We start from the raw sequence: 17,645 nt of genomic DNA, 5'->3' as shown, positions 1-17,645 counted from the left end.
CTCATTTGACCACAGAAAGTTTAGGAATTTATGCAGTGGCTGGGTCATTTTTACAACCCTGATTTCATTTCTGACCAAAAATAGATTCTCTGCTCTTGAGGTGTGAAACAAGGACTCCTGAATACTTTTGCTTCTCTGCTTTCATGGAACGGAATGCTTCAGCAACTGGGTTCGATTTTGAGCCCCTGGTAATCTATGGTTAAACTGTTTTTATTTCTTTCATGTACATTACAAACAGTCTGTTTGGTAGGAGACATCCTATTTATAATAACAATGGGTAAGATTTACTAATTTGTTACTATATGCTAAGCACTGTGTTTAGTAAGCTCTTTAATGGATCATTTCATTGGAGCTACACAATAATCTTATGAAGTAGGTCCTATTGTCTTTCTTATTTTGCATTTAAGAAACGAGTTTAGAGAGATTTTATATCTTGACCAGGAGTATACCTCAAGTAATAATGGAGTCTGGATTCTGATCCAGGTGCCCTGTTAACCAGTGCCTGCCCCACAGAAGGCGCGCAATGAATATTTGTTACTAATGAAACGCCTGCTCCGTGGTGAAGTTATACAGATGTTTCAGTGTTTCCAGATGCTCACTGACTTGGCAGCTACATACAGGTAAACAGGTAGCCGGATCTGAAAGTAGAGCTGAACCACTCTGTATCTTCCCTCATGGCTGAGAATCAGAGATTAGTACTGAGCAGAAAGGGAGCGTGCAGGAAGGCCATCTAGGCAAGGGGCGTGGTCTCAGGACCTCTTTACGCTGTTCAGCATGAGGTTTTGTTTATGTGAGTTGTAGCAAATAACATTCATCATATTAGAAATTAAAAAACAGAAATAAAGATATTTTAAAGAAAAATATTTGTATGAAAATAGGTACATTTTCCAAAACGAAAAAAATTAGCAAGGAAAGTGGCAACTGGATTTTTATTTCTGCATTTAACTTGTTGTGATATGTGTTTTGATTAAAGTTTATGAAGCAAATCTAGACGGGATTTATAGGAAGGATTGGAAAAGGAAGCAAAAAGGAGGCAATTGTGACTTTTCTGCTTTGATAGTATACCAAAAATTGACAAGTAGTAGTTCCCTAAAGTTTAGTTACAAAGTGAAATCTGAAATCATATCAATAACCTTTTCTTTTTTTTTTTTTCCTGAGGAAGACTCACCCTAAGCTAACATCTGTGCCAGTCTTCTTCTTTTTGTATGTGGGTTGCCACTACACATGGCTGACGTGTGATGTACGTCCACACCTGGGATCCGAACCCACGAACCCCTGGCCGCCAAAGTGGAGTGCACCAAACTTAACCACTGTGCCATGGGGCCGGCCCCTCAATAAACTTTTTTATCCTCTGTTATATTAAAACCCATTGGTCTAATTTTCACTTTGAGTTGATCTTCATCTATGGTTATGTAGCATCACACATTGGTCATTTGGAAAATATTGGTTCACCAAGTTGTGCATATCTTCCAAATGTTGACATGTTTCATTCTATAACATAAAAAACCACATTCATTAATATCACCACTGCTTTCATCAAAAAAGTATTTTAAGTATTAGAAAGATGTCAAGTGTACAATAGTAGATGCAAGATATTTAAAATTCTAATTTTCACTTTAAAACTTGAATTTTATCATTGGCAACCAATACTGTTAGTTGTTTTCCTTGGAATGATGGGTTCTCTTGGCTTATTTTTTTTTTTTAATTTAATTTTATTATTATTTTTTTTTTGTGAGGAGATCAGCCCTATGCCAGCATCTGCCAATCCTCTTCTTTTTTTTGCTGAGGAAGACTGACCCTGGGCTAACATCTGTGCCCGTCTTCCTCCACTTTATATGGGCCGCCGCTGCAGTGTGGCTTGCCAAGCAGTGCGTCGGTGCATGCCTGGGATCCGAACCAGCGAACCCCGGGCTGCTGCAGCAGAGCGCGTGCACTTAACCACTTGCGCCACCAGGCCGGCCCCCTCTCTTGGCTTCTTTTTGAGAAAATGTCTGACGTGACCAAGTTGAATGGCCATACTTTGTCAGTCCTTCTTTCCAATAAAAATGATACTCCATGTGAAAAGCTGTTAGTTCAGCTCTCAAATCAAACAAACAACAAGTGCATTTCTTCGGGACAACCACTGTGGCTTGGGATTCTGCAGAAGTGCTTCTTGCATACTTACTATTCCATCACACAGAATAGTAAAAAGGTGTGTACTCAAGGATGAGATTTAATAAAATTAATTTTTAATGCATTAAGGACAGGCTTAAGTGAAACTAGTCGCCCTCTCCTCCCTTTACTGTGGGTGTCTGGTGGTGAAAAGTACAATGACTATCAGTACATTTTGGTGCCACTGCCTTGGTTCATGTTAAAACTCCAGCCATTTTTACCCACTATTGCTTTTGCACCGTTGGTGCAAATGTCAACACAGTGAAAAAGGCTCATCACATCTTAGTATTATGAACTTGCAGAGCCCTGAAAAGGTCTGGAGGGCCCGCTACGTGTTTATGGACCACATATTGAAACCCACGGATCTAATCCAGTCCTTTCATTTCATGGGAGAGGAGAGCTGGAAGAGACTTAACCAAGACAATGGCACTGGTTAGTGATGGAGCTGGGACAAGAACCCAGTTGTTAGTGCATTCCTCTTTTTTTTCTTTTGATTTCCTATTTCAGTTTCAGGAATTTCAAGGTAAATGTTTCTGAACTTCTTTTATAAATATGGTGATGCCAAATATATATAATTATTGAACTTATTTGTGAACATTTCCATATTTTTTGCATATTAAACTCTTTGCATATTTTCACCACTGCTCTCTCTTCTGCTTTTCAATAGTAATGACTCTGTCCCTTTAAACAGAACGTGCTTTGTCTTTGCCAAGGCTGAGAGAGAAGTTGAAGGAGTAGTTGACTGCTTGTTCATTTTCTGGTTTAGAATTGGAGCTCTGTGGGAAAAAAGATCAGGGAATTTGAGTTGAAGCAACCACTTCTTTCTTCACTTAGATTAGTTATAAGTCACAAGAAGGGAAATTGTGCACACAACCATTATCTTTTATATCACTACAAGTTATCTCACTGGACAGCTACCGCCTCCCCCCAGTTCTCTATCAAAGCTCTCTCTCTCTCTTTCTCTCTTTTTTCCTTCCTGCAGGAGGGAGATTGTCCAATAAAAATTACTCTTAATTTTGCTTTTGCGTATGCTAATATTTTATGTGATCTGTTTTCTTTAATATAAACTGGTCGGACTGTGAAATTGTAGTGAAGAATGCTGAGAAACGCAACAGAACCAGACCCAGATATTAGATTTTCTCTTTAATGCTTCTCTCCTGTTTTAGAGTAGCGTTTTGAGGAGTTGGGTCTTGAGAGAGGTTGCAGTGTATGGAAATGAGTAAATCTGGCAAACCGTGAAAGCAGGCTTGCAGACTCTCAAATGTATTGTTCTCTCATTTTCAAATAAGTTGGATGGTCTTTTGCAAGATCTCATTTTTTCCTATTTCTCATCCAACATTTGATTGCTTTCCCTCACCTGTGATCTTTGTCAGTTAAACTCTGTTTTCTAACATTCTTCTGATTCTTTCTCCATGTCTGTCTCAGTTACCCCAAAGTGAGATCTGATTTGACCTTTGGTCACTCCTTTGAATTAGCTCTTCCCTAAACCTAGGCCTTGGGTGACTTCCTTTTCTTTCTGCAAAACTGATGTTTCCTGCCCGTAGTTACTTACAAGCCATTTAGTCTTTTTTCTTTCTTTCTTAGACTTCTAGTTATGGTTTTTCCTAGCCCTTTATTAGGCTCACAGATTGCCTGGCAGCAGTTCTGTTTTAACTCTTTAAAATGCTTTTTCTGCCTCCTTGTCTAAATTTCTGGAACATGGGGACTGTCTTATGCTTGGCACATGGTAGGCGTTCCATGGATGTATTGAATGAATGTTATTTTTATCCAGGGGTCTCTTCTTCAAAAGGCATTCTTCAAATTTTTATCTAGGGATCTGAGCTGTCGTTTATCTCTCAGTATTGGGCAGCTAAATTTCCGAAACACAGAATTGCACTGGCGCATCTTTTAATGCAGGGTCTCTCCCACTGTCAGGATGTGACACATGCTTTCCCTGACAGATGGCCGTTTAGCCTCTGCTTGAACACTTCCAGTTCGTTGTGAGGCAGTTTGTTCTACTGCTGGACAGCTTCATGTTTAAAGTTCTTTACATTGCTCTGAAACTGGAGTTTTCATTGTTTCAACCCTAATAGTTCTAGCATTGCATATTTTGCGGAAGTATAATATGACTTATACATGGCAGTCCTCAGATGCTCACAGGTAGCTTCAATTCCCCCATCCACCTTCTCTCCGCCTTCAGTCTTTTTCTTGCTACTTACACCCCAGGGCTTAAAAAGGTTTGGATGCTCATTTTCTTTATGCCTTCTCTCTTTACACATCACTTTCTAGATTGCCAACATGTATCCAACGCTATAGTCCTCTTTCAAGCCCTCTTCTTTTGTCTGTTAGATACCAGGAACAGTATGAGTTTGTGGGTCTAAAGGCTAGTATATAAATTCTAGTACCACAATTTACTAGGTGTCTGAACTTGATCAAATTACTTCATCCTTCTAAGCCTTGGTTTACTTACCGTGCAAGATGGATATAATAATGACTTCCAAGAATATTTTTAAGAATTAAAGTATGTAAAATGCTTAGCTCAGTTACAGAAACATAGTGTTTAGTGAATGTTACTTTTAGCTTGAGTAACTCTTTTGTCTTTGATCTATCCAATGAGTTCTTTCTTTTTCTTTTTTACACGCATGGCTTGGTTTTTACAATTCATTATTTCAAGAATTTCTCCCTTCCTCTCTCTTTTTCTCCATTTCTCCTTGTTGCGATTTTATTCATATTTATAGTCCTAAAATTTTTTTCTGTTTCTCTAGATTTGTTTCCTCTTTTATTTTGCAATTTTGTATCTAGAACTTAACATTATTTTCTTGACAAATATTGTTTTTCTCTACATGAATTTTCTCAACTCCTGCCTACATTTTTACTTATATGTTCAGCCTTTATTATTCTTCCTGTGAAAAACATTTCTTCACCCCTTTAGTGGGTTAATGATGACTTGGTCATTGCAGGTTACTTAACTCCTCATTGAACCCCTCACTTACTCAGTAGCTTTTAAAATCATTTAGTTGAACATTATATATATATATTTTTTTCTGTGAGGAAGATCAGCCCTGAGCTAACATCCATGCTAATCCTCCTCTTTTTGCTGAGGAAGACCGGCTCTGAGCTAACATCTATTGCCAATCCTCCTTCTTTTTTTTTCCCCAAAGCCCCAATAAATAGTTGTACATCATAGTTGCACGTCCTTCTAGTTGCTGTATGTGGGACGCAGCCTCAGCATGGCCGGAGAAGCGGTGCGTTGGTGCACGTCCGGGATCTGAAACTGGGCCGCCAGTAGCGGAGCGCATGCACTTAACTGCTAAGCCACAGGGCCGGCCCCTGAACATTATATTTTTTAAATTAAATGTTCAATTAATTGCGATTCAACCAACATTTACTAAGCTCTTCTTATATGACAGGCATTGAGTGAGGTGCTACAGGAATTACATAGAACACTTTTTTCATTTGTTTGTGCATTCATTCAATAAACATTTTCCTGACTACCTACTAAGGACCAGAATCTCGATTGGGGGTTTGGATTCAAGAAACTGAGTTAGACAAGATTTCTGTCTTTGAGGCATACAATCAAATAAAAGTGATAAGACTGTGGTAATTTTAGTGATCTAGGTATGGAACCAGGCATTATGGTGGTCTTCAGAAAGGCTGTTTCACCCAAACTTTCTGGGTCAGGAAAAACTTCACAGCAGGGGAGACACTTAAGGGTTAAGTTGGGGCTCAGAGCCCACTGGAAAGATAAGACCCTACTAGGATTTGGTTATGTTTGGTTATAAAGCCATTTTTGTGAAAACCAACCTCTAAATTCCATGTGTTATCCTTGAATTCCCTGCCCCCCAATTGCATGCATGCAACCTTTTTCATTCTGTTTAATTTAGGGGCTTTAGAACCAACAGAATAACTGAAAGATAGGCTCACTTTTGGGATCTAATTACTGCATGAATGCATATTTCCATATTCCAAAGTAGAAATAGTAACAAGTATAGAAAAATAATCTCATGATGTTAGGACACATTACAAGGTATTTCTCTAGCCGTCATTTCATTTACTTCTTATAGAACAGCTTAGTGCTTGTGAGTCTCCTGGCTGTCTTAAGCACCATTACTGATAGATATTAGCACAAGAATTAGCACTGAATAATTATGTGTGGAGGATTTGCAAAGAATTTTTTTCTCTCTTTATTCCAAAGCGATCATGCTGTCTTTTCTGATTTTATTTAGATCACAAGACCAGGTCTGCCCATAATCAGTTGTCTAGGGAAGAGTCCCTTTACCACTCTTTGTCTCAGCTTTGTCATTTTTCAAATGGGAATATTGCTACTATTATTAACAATAACACCAATTTCACTTCACTGGATTGAGGTGAAGAGTAAAACCATTAATCTGTGTGAGAGCATAATGTATGTAACTGGTCACAATTGTAAATACAAAATGCACCTTTTGAGTGACCAGATTGTCAGCTACTTCAGTCAAGGTGAGTTCAGCTTAATTAATTAATTTTTACCTTCTTCAAACTTCTGAGGTAGCTTCATGTTTTACTCTTCTGTTTACCCAAAAGTGATTGCTGGCAAGTGCTATATGTTCAATAAGCACTTGTTGATTGAATTTTTTTGAAAGTCTTGATCTTTTAAAGATTTTATTTATTTATTTTTTTCCCCCCAAAGCCCCAGTAGATTGTTGTGTGCCATAGCTGCACATCCTTCTAGTTGCTGTATGTGGGACGCGGCCTCAGCATGGCCGGAGAAGCGGTGCGTCGGTGCGCGCCCGGGATCCGAACCCAGGCCGCCAGCAGCGGAGTGCACGTACTCAACCGCCAAGCCACGGGGCCGGCCCATGAAAGTCTTGATCTTTTAAAGTCTAGGAAATTTGTAAGCTACTCATATTTTTGCTTAGGATTCCTAAAATCTTTCATTTAATTTCTAGATTATAAGTTCCATTGATAGAAACCTTATAAATATCACATGAAGAAGTTGAGCATTACCTTTAGGCCAAAGCAATTTACTTTTTAAAAATCTGATTAATTTCAACACAATCAGCCAGGATGTCAGAAGATCTCAGTGCCTCTGATAAATGCTGACAGGTGAGGAAATTAAAATCAGGGAGGGAAGCAATTAAATCCTGCAAACATTACTTTAATGAGACAACCAAATCATTCATAAGCCATGGAATATGTTGTATTCTTGATAGGTATCTTAGGGTGGCAGGTGAGAGACTGCATTTAAAAATGTTCGTCATACGGGATTTGATGATGGCGGTGGAGGACTTGCCATATTTGTTATCTAATGCCTTTGGCCTAATCTAACATTTCAATTGCTTTTGGGGACAGACTTCCTAATAATCATGTTTAAGATAATGACATTGTTTAATTTAAACAAATCTTAGTATAAGTAATCCTCTCACTACACCTACCTCCACCACCACATAAAACTTACCAAAAGGCACAAAGTGTAGACAAAATAATTCCTAACCTTTTCACAGTGGTTTAGGGACAACCAAGGTCAAGACCTGTGAAAAGAGAAACAGAAAAATGTATATTTCATGCAACTTCTAATGCAAAAGATTTGGGAATTGTAGTGCTAAGAGCTGAACCCATGTCCTCAATCCACATGTTTTTTTCAAGATAACACCCCCTGTTCAAAAAGAACATCTGGGACCACCGGGCTAAAGGGTTACCCAGTTCTGGTCTTAGTGGGAGTTTTAACAGCCTATCATGTTGCCCATTTGCACTGTAGCACTTGTGAAATATCTAGTATTAAGAGGCATCTTTACATTGGTCTTAGCAATTCTAATGCCAATGGGTTGGAATTTTTGTTCATAATGTTAGAATCATCATCTAGAGTTATGTTGCCTAAAAGTTGTCCTAGGATGCAGTGGTCAATTCAAAAGATACCATGGTTTGTGAAAAACCTGTTGAAACAAGTCTCTTTGCTTCTCTTCATTTCTCATGTCCCTCCATTCTTTTCTGCTCTTTTCCTTTTTCCCCATCATTTTTCTTTCCACTCTCTTTCTCTCTGTCTCTCTTTTTTTTTTTTGGCTTCATTTGTTCCCTCTTGTTTTTCCCAAAATATAGTAGAAATTATCAATTATTCTATCCTAGTCCCAACTAGGTCTGGCGAGTCTTGCTTTTGCATAGCTTCTAATTAATAGGTTGAAGTTTTATAACTTAGAGGTTGATTATGCAGGTTTCTTTATTTTTGGTTGAAATTGCTTCTGGAGATGAGAACATTTTTCTTGGGAGAAGATGGGTGGTTTGACAAACGATGCAGACCTGCCAGGTTCTGGGTCAGCAGTCATAAAACACACAGAGGCAGCCAAGGATAACTGGCTTCATTACCAAGACGCTAGAGTGGGATTTGTCAGTTGTCCCAGATGTCTTTATGGGTCCAGGGGAGAACTCCATTGCATTAGGAAATACTCACGAGTTACTGGGACACATGATACTCAAACCACGTGAAGAGGGCTGGTAAACTTTCTAGCTAGAAGGCTTCAGTTTTTCTACTGCTTAACATGAGACTTATTGATGAAGGCCACTTCACGAAAATTCAATGGTGCTGACTTCTGTTGTTTTTGTGGCTTGTGTTTCGATAGCTTGCCCAAGGATGTTGCATCTCTGAAACTTCACTGGGGAGAGCTGAGAAAGTGTTGATGGTAACCCTGCATCCAGCACTCCTTCTGCCTCAGCTTAGTAATGTGTCACCTTCTGGTTAGACCACAGATGTAAAGTCTTCTCTTTCTCTTTTCACTTGCCAGTGAAGCAGGACTCGATACTAAATGTGCTTTGGTGCCTTGACAATTGACTTTATATGGTATATGCTCATTTTCCCTTTCCCTCCACATAGAGCGCTCCCAAATGGGAGGCTGCATCATGAGTAGATGAGTCCTTACTGGTTTTGGTATCAAGATACAAGGTTAAATTTTTATCTGCTCTGTATTAACCGTGTGATCTTGGAAGTTTGGTTTCCTTATTGGTAAAATTGGGGTAATAAAGTTTCATTGGAATTATAATGAGGATGATTTAAAATATGATGGTCATGTAATATTTTTCAAACTGTAACATATAATGTTAAAAGGTGATTAATGATTTGCTTTTGATGGCATATGCAAGAATTTCTTGCAGGGTATCCTATGAACCATGTTGTTTTCTTAATCTGATTTGATTCCTATATGAAAATGGGATATTTTAATAAGACTTCCCAGAGTTCTTTTACTTCTCAATCTATCCATTGTATTAAAACAAATTCCCTTGTTCTTGCTGTCCTGTGGGAAGCTCCATCTCTCTGAACCTAAGGCACCATACAGGCACAGACTTTAGAATGGCATGTGATACACCCGCAGGTCTTTCACTAAAGCAGTATCTTTTGCTTTTGTGAGTTGAGGGGACACTTGATTTTTAAATTTGGAGCTTTGTCTTTTGGAACAAAAGTTCTTTGTGTTGTTTTCTTAGATGAGGCCATGTGAGATTGACATACATAAATATTATGGTATTTTAAAGCTAGGGGCATGAATCCAAGACATGGCAATAAAAAGAAAAGCAATACGTGATGTTTATAACACCATTCTTTGATCATATGAACATGGGCTCAGGAAGACATGGTATCGTTTTATATACTACCACTGTCTATATCTACAAATATGAAGTAATGGAGGAGAATCTTCCAAACAGAGTTTAACTGAGCTTTGGCTATGAAGTAGATATTATAATTCTCATTTACATATAAGGAAATTGACACTCGGAGAGTTTAAGTAACTTGCCTAAGGCCATCGGGAAGAGGAAGACAAGTCTGACTGGCTCTAAATCCCATGTGTTTTGTCCTACTTCCGCACGTCTATCAAATAGCTGGTATTATTTTATTATTCTGTCCTCTACCAAGGCTAGTGATCAAGCCAGTGAGTTGTTTTTCTTTGTGTTTTCCTAACCTAATATCCTAGGAGAGACTGAGGTGTAAAGGAAAGACTGCTGGACCAACAGGCAGAGTCCAGAAGGTCCAAAGTCACTCCCTGCCATGTACTGTACTGTGTAGTCTTGGGCAAGTTACCTACCTTTTCTGAACTTCAGTTTCCACATCTGTAAAATGAGGGCAATAATACTCATTTCACATGGTATTTGTGAAGTTAATTATGAGAGATGTTAGATCCCTTGTCTTCCTCCCTATCCCTCTGTGAGCTTCTGTTTCCTCACCTATGAAGTGAGTAGAATAATCTCTTCCTGCTTCTTCACCAGGTTGTTGTGGGGTGAAATGAGATAATGAATGTGAAAATGTTTTGCAAAACAAGAAACTGCTATATAGATATAAGAGTTTATGATGATTAGTGAATAAATATAGTTTCGTACCTAAGAGTAACTTTTGCCTGTTTCATTTCCAGACCCTCGCATTGCAGTTTGCTGAACCTTGTGTCCAGTGACCATTCTGAGAGCTAGCTATCTGAGGTAAGAGAGGATTGGCATCTTCATATTCATGAAATGCTAATAGGCATCTTAGCCAATAACGTTTAAGTTTGATTTCACTCCCAACAGAAGAAATACGAAGGTATTTCATGAGCACCAAAACCTGAACTATGGCCAAGACAGAGCATGGCCCTCTTTTTATGTCTTCTTGGTTTAATTTTCCCTTTCAGTTCTTAGCCCTTAAGGTTTAATACCAAAAGCACAAAAATCTGATCAACACGGAAGATTCAGATTTAACGAGTATTTAAGAGTCTGTAATGTGCCATGTACTAGGATGTTCTTATCTATTGTCTTGTATCCCTAGCTAATGTGTGGCAGGAGGGCTTTCTCTCCAGCTTTCTGGCCCTTGGTTGAGTACATTTTTCACTATACTATGCTGCCAGTGTTACCTGGCTCTGAAGGGGCAAACTTTACTAGTTGGATCCATCACTGTCTCTTAGCCACCCAAAAAAATCACAAAAAGACATAATCTAAGGCAGAATAGCAACAAAAAATCCTAAGAATATGGAAAATGAGTTAGACTCTTTTGAAACCCCGGACCCATAGTATCTGCATGCTACTCTCCTGGGGGACCAGTGTGAAGGAGATAGGTCTTTGGCAGAAGAATGCATTCTTTTTGAGTTTGTCAAGAAAACAGAGACCAATAAAAAAAAAAATTTAAAGGAAATATGATAATTGTAAAATTTGCAAAATGTGAATTTTCTCCTACAGCTAGCCAGCTGATATTTGCACTTCCCAGTTAGCTCTGCTGTGTTCGATGTCATCTTTTAGAAGTCTTGGGCAAAAAAAAGTGAAGTAGCCCATATGGTGTTCTTAACTGCAGGCCCTGTAGAATAGCAACTTTGTGGAAGATTTGACGGCAGCATTGAAAGTACTGTAAACAATTTTTCTACTGAATATTTTCATAATTCCTTTGGTTTGTTATTTCTATGATCTTGAATTGTAAACATGACTTTAGTTACACAGACCTTTGAAAGAATTGAAGTTTGTTCGTACTGCCCCATATTTTTAGGAGTTAGCAATTTAGAATTAAGTGGAGATGATAGTGTTTCATTAATATTGTTTTCAAAGCTCATATTCACCATACACATGGAATAAGCACTCATCATGTGCAGACAAGGTGGGTGACGTATGGGCTGTGAAACTCCTCTATAACTAGATCAGACGTAGCAGTGACTTGTGTGTTGTTTAGATTTTATTCTCATTCCTACAAAAGAGAGGATTATAAAAAAAATGTAATGGCCAAACATATAGGAATGCTCCTGCTCATCTTTTCGTCCCTCTCTAGTCCATAAAATGCCCTTGAAAAAACTCCTTTCTAATATAGTTCATGTATTTTTGTGGATAAATATATCGGAAAAGAATGTATTGTAGACATGTAATATTATAGTTTTGATAGTTCTGCTAGGCAGAGATCTAACTTATTAATTTAGAAAATGCAGTTATTAACTTTTCTCCAAATGCTAATTATTAAATATTAATAGACTCAGCTTTAAAAAGTGGTTAACTATGCTCCCCTTCCCCACTGAAACCTGTCTTGAAACTACAAAGAGGAGTTTAAGCAAGCCTTGAAAGGTTGTGAAAAATTGCGCTTGAGAAAGAGGGATTTTATCTCTATCTATCTATCTGTCTATCTATCTCTCTCTCTATCCATCCATCCATCCTCTATATTTTGGAGGTGGGAGCTGATGATGAGGGAAAGATAAAAACTTCTCAAATAACCTTTGGAAGGTGGAAAAGTAAATATTCTGGGGGCATGATGTAGAAATTTAAAATAATCTTGTTGTAATCATTGGTATCAGTGGCAGGAATGAAGAAAGAATAACAGTTTAAATAAACAATTAGACTTGACAATAGATGTGTCAACAGGTACCCACTTAATGAGTGTAATTATTGTTTTTCTCTGCTTTCAATGTTGATCCACTGACTGTGGTGTGTTCTCTGTCCCATTTCCAAACCAAATCTATTTCAAGCTGCACTTCATGGAATCTGAAACAGTATACCCTGCTTACTATTTAGAGCTGATACCCAATGTTCTTTAATAGGCAAGCTCTGTACTTGATAAAGAACAGGCTTCCTACCTCCTGTAGACCGTTGATTATCTCTGTTTTCCACAGGGCGATTCATTAGCAAGGCTAAATAATACCCAATTACTTCTCATGGACTTGTGTGTATCGCTAGAGTGAATTGTTTATTATAATTTGATGGAAACAGCTCTAGTCGGCCTTAAATCAATCAGTTATTGTTTTTTGAGGTGGAGGTAGAGGCAGTAGTTATAATTGAAAATATTTTCTTAGTTACCTGGATAGAATTTCATTGTTTTGGGGAGTGAAGCAGTGTGTTTTATGTTAGTTATGTGAACCAGAAGTCGTGAGAATCTAATTCTAATCCCAGCTCTGGCTGAGTCACTTTGGGCTTCCAGGCTCCATTTCAGCATCTAACAACAGATAGAGTTGGACCAGTTGATCTTGGCATTACTTTGAGTCAAATGTCCTATTATCTGTGATTTTATTTCTTATCCAGTCCTTTCTCCCTCCTGTTGCCACTTTTCTAAAGTCATAGGAAAGTCCTATTACACTTCTCGAGAGCCAGTGTGTGAAAATTGTTATTCTTCTATTTAGCTTTTGATTCTTTTACATACCATAAGAACAGTTAGAATTTGAATTATGTATACACTGTGATTAGGCATTTATGCATTGGTCATATGCTACCTCCAGCAACATTCAGTTTCTGGTTAAAAAGGAAAAAAAGTCCATCTTCTCCCATGTTTCTCTACTTCTTAATCTGGGTCTCTTTTTTAGAGGATCTGGTCAACTTATCCACTGGCAACATCCATGGGTTCCTGTTCTGTTGTTTGACTTTTTCAGGATGAGTCATTGATCTGTAAGCAGAGGTCGGAATGTTAAAGTCAGAGGGGACTTTAAGAACCAATCTAGGCAAATTATTTCATTTCAGAGATGGAGATTTTGGAGTCAGGGAAGAAATCTGATTTGTCTGTGGGATTAGTGGCAGATCCTGGTCTAGAATTCTTTCTTCTGACTTCATAGTTGTATCTCTGTTTTAAGAGAAAATTTCTTTCTATAAACTGTCCTTTCTCTTCCCAATATTTAATGAGCCATTGTCTTTCAGGCAAAACCAATCTCAGTGTCAGTGCAGGATTGTGACACGGCCTTAAAACATATATAGATGCCAGCCTTCTTCATTAATTCCATGGGGCAGTGGAATAGAGGATTCTGGCTGGCTTCTGCTCTCTGTGTTTATTAGGAGACTGAGGATTCCCCTGCAGTCCTTCCTGAAAGAGATTACTTGACCCTGACATCACCATTAGTTCCTCCACCTACCTCCTGCCCTTTTCTGATCCAGTGAATTATAGGAAGCTAAGGATGAGTTCCTAGCTGGCTGTGTACTGCACATAGCTGGGAACATTAATAAAGAGAAAACAGATGAAGGATTAATAAGCAAGAGGACAGGAGAGCAATAGCCAACATAGTGAAATCTAGTTCAAGGCCTGCAATTCCCAGTTGCTGTGCTATGCAAGATTAATAGCAGCATCTTTCAGACCTTCTCTCTGCCTCATTCTTGTGGGACTGGGCTAGGACTGAGAAGCAGCTGGAGTGATCTTTGCCAAAACCAAACTCATGTTTTTGTGAGATTTCCACGTCCAGAGAAGAGGGTAGTAATTATGCATCAGTTAGAAGATAACTTAGAGGCCACTGTGTCTAAACACTTATCTTGGACCTTATGATACTGAGGTACAGACTGTGGAAATCATTTTTCTGAGTCTGAGGTTCAAATCCTGGCTCTAATTAATTTGCTATGACTTTAGTGAAGGCATGACCTTTTTCTGAACTGCAGTTTCTCCATCTATGAGATGGGAAGAGGAGGAGGAAGGTAGAGGAAATGATGTCAGAGGTTCTGTTAACTCTGATTTTCAGGGATCTCTGATTTGCCCACAATCCTATAGCAAGTTTGCAGCCAAGCCAAGTCTTGAATTCAGAGTTCTTTCTCTGGTTTGAAGTGCTCATCATGGATAACTTCCACTGTCCATACTTTCTAAATAGCATGTTTGTATATTGCAGCCTTGTTTTATTAAATAAACTTTTTCTCTCTCAGTTGACAGGTCCCTTTCTGTCACGGGACTTGCCTAAGCCAGCAGTTCTTAATTTGTGTGTGTGTGTGTGTGTGTGTGTGTATGTGTGTGTGTATGTTTGGGGGTAGGGGAGAGGATTATGGGATATTTGGAAACTCAGATGAATCTATGAAGTAGTTAGAAAATGCAAAATGTTGTCTATAATTTTAGGTTTGTAGACCTTCTGAAGGCCATACATAGGTTCTAGGCTAAGCAAAAGATGTTTTTCAGTGTGGGAAGTCTGAGATGACATTTGGGTAACATGGATTTTTCCCACAGTTCACCAATTGTTCTATTCTGAGTGTTAGACTCATTTACAAGTGCGACTCTGGACATTTATATGTCTCAAACTGTCAAGTGATTTAATACTGAAACTCATATTCTGCTCACTACATTCATTCATTCATTCACTCACTCACTGAAATGTACTTTTAACCCAAAATCTGCTAAATGCTATCAATTTTAATATATTTCATTTAATTTCATAAAACAGAAAATTACTTTTTTTTCCATTTTTCACATGCAGAAACTGAGCTCAGAGATGTTGAGTAATAAGCCCAAAGACATACAGCTAATAAATTGCAATGTCTGGATTTAAATCCCGATCTGCTCCAAAATATGTGAATACCCTCAGCGATAACACTGAATATGAATAGGGGCAATGAAACAATTCTATAAACTGTGGAAATCCCTGGGAGAAAATGCCCCCAATGGGCCCCAGAGGAGTACAGCGAATGTGTGCTACGGGAGTTCAGAGAGGGACAAGGTCACATATGCTGCATCATTTATATGCTAAGTCATTAATTAAATGCTTATCTGGCACCTTAAGTCAGAAAAGAAATGCTGGGCAGTTGTATAAAAATGCGTTATAAATAACTCATATTTTTCCTTTTTTTTTTTGTACTTCTATCAGGTTAGTGGTCTCAATTTCTCCATTTTTGTAAGTGAGATGAGGAGGAGACAGTGATTAGGGTCATCACGCCCTGATCGTACCGTGAGTTATCAACTGACTTGGAATTTCAATGCTTTGGGGAATCCGTTTGTTGTTTTCTCCTTGTTATATTGAGCGTGGGATTTTTAAGAGATAGACTTCTGACCATATGCAGATCAGCAGAAATGCAGATGTGAGCAGCTAGAATTTGGATTGTGCCAAGATGTAATGACTGCCACATGTGTGAAGTTAGTGCTCAGCGCTTGGTGACCCACTGTGAGTCTATGTGGGAGCCATGAGAGGGAAAGCTGGTGTTAGAGATGGAAGAGGACTCGGAGATTGTCGGGGGCAACCCTTTACCTTACAGATGGGGAAACCAAGGTTTTGAGAAGCGGCACAGCTTATCAAAATTCAGGCAGCAGGTTATGGCAGAACAAGAACCAGATTCTATGCCGGCACTCTACAGTAATATCTATGTATATTTTCTCTCTTCCATTGACTTATAGTACTCACGCTTGACTGGCAGATACACCTGGATTGGAAACCGGGCATTATTAGCCGTGTGACTTCGATACATTACTAGATTTCTTTGGGTCTCAGTTTTGTTGTCTGTAAAACGGAAGCCATACCGTATTGACAGGACTGTTGTGAGGATAAGTGAAATACCATTGTGCTGTACAACACACAGACGTATTATTGCCAATATGACTAATAATCCTCATCATAACCTAAGGAGACAGCCGCACATCCTGTTTTTACAGATCCTATTTCCTAACTTCATTTTGATACTTTTTAGATCCTTGCTTCTCAAAGTTTGTTCTGAAGACCAGGAATATCAGCATCACCTGGGAGCTTGTTAGAAATGCAGACCTCAGGCCCCACTCCAGACCTCCGGAATCATAATCTGCATTTTAATAAGTTCCCCAGGTAGTTCATATGCTCATTAGAGTTTCAGAAGTATTGTTTTAGGCCCGAGACCAATTTCAAAGCTATTGGCCATGGCCTGCTTACAACAGCTGGCCCACTGCCAGCATTCTGGGGCATGCCTTACCCCTGCCTTGAGATAGCAGGAGGGAACCCTGTGAAGTTGCTCCCTGGGAATAATGGAAGGCTGGGTTGAAGGAATCCAACAGGCTTTATCTTTTCAGCACCCTTCATTTCCCCAGAAGTACTATTCACCAGGGGTCCAACTGGGATTGGATCCCAAGGTTTCTGCTCCCAAAGTCCATGTTCTTTTTATTAAACCATGATGTCTCAGTCAAGAGGAATGCTGGGCTGTGTGTATGGTAACTCTTCGTTCCCCATAGTGCAAATATTTCCACACTGGCTGTTTTACTCTATTACTCAATTCCTAGAGGGGAAGAATTAAAAAAAAATAAATAAATAAAAAAAAGCTTGAGTTGAAAGCCAGGATCCTGCAGCTTAATCAGTTATTTTCGTTTTTTAATGAGGGAGACTATTGTGAAATAAGTAATTATTAATTACTCAAAACTAATGAAATATTTTAGTTTCCTTGCTAAAAAAGCATATGGAAGCTAAAAGAAAGCATATGGGTGTTTTTCGGAAGCATATTGGTGAATGGACAAATTACAGTGGTGCCAATATGCCTTTGCTGTCTGGCTGGGGCCATCCCTGTGTGTGCTGGCATCTGAGTCCTTGTGTGTTTAAAGGAATTTTTTTAAATTCCCATCTGACGTGTGCCTTGAGTTGCCTCTGGAGTTACGCAGCTCTGCCTCATAAATCTTTCTGCCGTGCTTTCACTCCAACAGTGCTGGTTGAGCATCACTCCATATAAGACCTTTGCTATAGGTGGCTGCCATTCTTGTCCTTTCTGGATGTCTCTCATCCTCTGCGGTCTACTGAATGGGCTTGCCCAGCTGATAGCCAGGTATTGAGACTTTGTCCATCTAACAGTTTATCACAGTGGTAATATCTGTATCCTTTTAGATTTCAGAACTGGACGTCCTTGCTCCACTGGGAACTATGTGTGAGACCCTGGGCCCA

General features: G+C 38.9%; 1 protein-coding gene across 7 annotated transcripts in view; it reads left to right on the top strand.

Annotated features, from left to right (window-relative positions):
* LPP (LIM domain containing preferred translocation partner in lipoma) overlaps positions 1-17,645 on the top strand; it is a 646,929-nt gene that overhangs the window by 164,092 nt on the left and 465,192 nt on the right. For 5 of the 7 annotated variants that reach the window (XM_058556129.1, XM_058556125.1, XM_058556128.1 and 2 more), the window contains one exon: positions 10,500-10,563. The exons of the other annotated variants lie outside the window; for them this stretch is intronic. The gene's annotated coding sequence lies outside the window, so the exon portion shown is untranslated. The remainder of the gene's footprint in view (positions 1-10,499; positions 10,564-17,645) is intronic. 7 annotated transcript variants of the gene reach the window in all.

The sequence above is a fragment of the Diceros bicornis genome, chromosome 15, assembly GCF_020826845.1.
Source record: "Diceros bicornis minor isolate mBicDic1 chromosome 15, mDicBic1.mat.cur, whole genome shotgun sequence".
Lineage (NCBI taxonomy): Eukaryota > Metazoa > Chordata > Mammalia > Perissodactyla > Rhinocerotidae > Diceros > Diceros bicornis.
This window is presented reverse-complemented; position numbering and strand designations above follow the sequence as displayed.